The sequence below is a fragment of the Bactrocera latifrons genome, unplaced genomic scaffold (genome assembly GCF_001853355.1).
Source record: "Bactrocera latifrons isolate USDA-ARS-PBARC rearing strain unplaced genomic scaffold, ASM185335v1 scaffold_1114, whole genome shotgun sequence".
Taxonomy (NCBI): Eukaryota; Metazoa; Arthropoda; class Insecta; order Diptera; family Tephritidae; genus Bactrocera; species Bactrocera latifrons.
In genome coordinates this window covers 29,821-30,885 of record NW_017534536.1, presented here as the reverse complement: position 1 = coordinate 30,885, position 1,065 = coordinate 29,821, and positions in this window count along the sequence as shown.

Genomic DNA, 1,065 nt, shown 5'->3' with positions numbered 1-1,065 from the left:
ATAACATTTTTGGTTTCTGTTCCGGTGTACAGAAAAGATGGTTTTCCAACTCTGGCCGTGTGAAAAACATAGCACTACCAAATTTATGCTACACACTATGCGACTATCCTTGTCTCCTGTTGATTATCATCTCAAACGCAATTTTCACTGCAAACGGAATACGTTTGAACTGGAATGGCAAATCGTTAGAACTCAAATGAATTCGTAGAATCAAGCATTATATCCCCTTGTWTTCGATAGGTGCGTCATAATCAGTAGTGTTCCAATGACAGATCTAACTTTGAGACGCAAATAATGTGGTGCCACACCAAGCCTCTCCAAAGAATTTAGAAATCCCACTGGATTCCCGGCGTCGTCTTCATTGCCAAGACGATCGATCGATTTGTATGAGCGCAAAGCTCCCGAATTTGTCTTCGAATCTTCCAGTTTAGGTCAATAACATCGATATTTTTGGCAGCTATCGTCGTTACGATAATTTGGCCAATGTCCGAACATTCGCGATGAGTTTTCTTTCCTGAAATGATAAACGGCAGATGAAATTGATATCAAACCACTGGAAGTAGCAACCGGAATTAACCCATTTCCAATTCTTAGCGAATACGATGTAAATTGTCTTCAGTAATGCCATTTTTGTTCGTATCCTATAACTGACGCAGATTTGAAGGCTGATATGTCGCAATAATCATCGCGAACTTCGTTTACATTCGAAGTATGTATCGAAACGTCATTGTTTGAATCCAGTGATTATCATATTCCAGTAATTGCAATTGCTGTCTTGCTTTTCCAAAACTTGAACCCACCGTACTATTCACAGTACGCAATGATTCAAATAAAGTTGAACCGCGTACATTAATCAATGGTAACTGAAGGTAGAAGCAATCGTTGTTTTTCGGGTGGATTGTGTAAATTCGTCCTAATGCATTCGTCGGTAACACTGGATGTCCATCTACTGGTTGGCCTTACTTTCTGCGAAACTATTTCTTCAACAGTGCATTCCATGTATAATGTCAAGGTATTTCCGAATAGAGCGTCGTTCTCGCAAATGGATAACTGACGAAAGTTGAG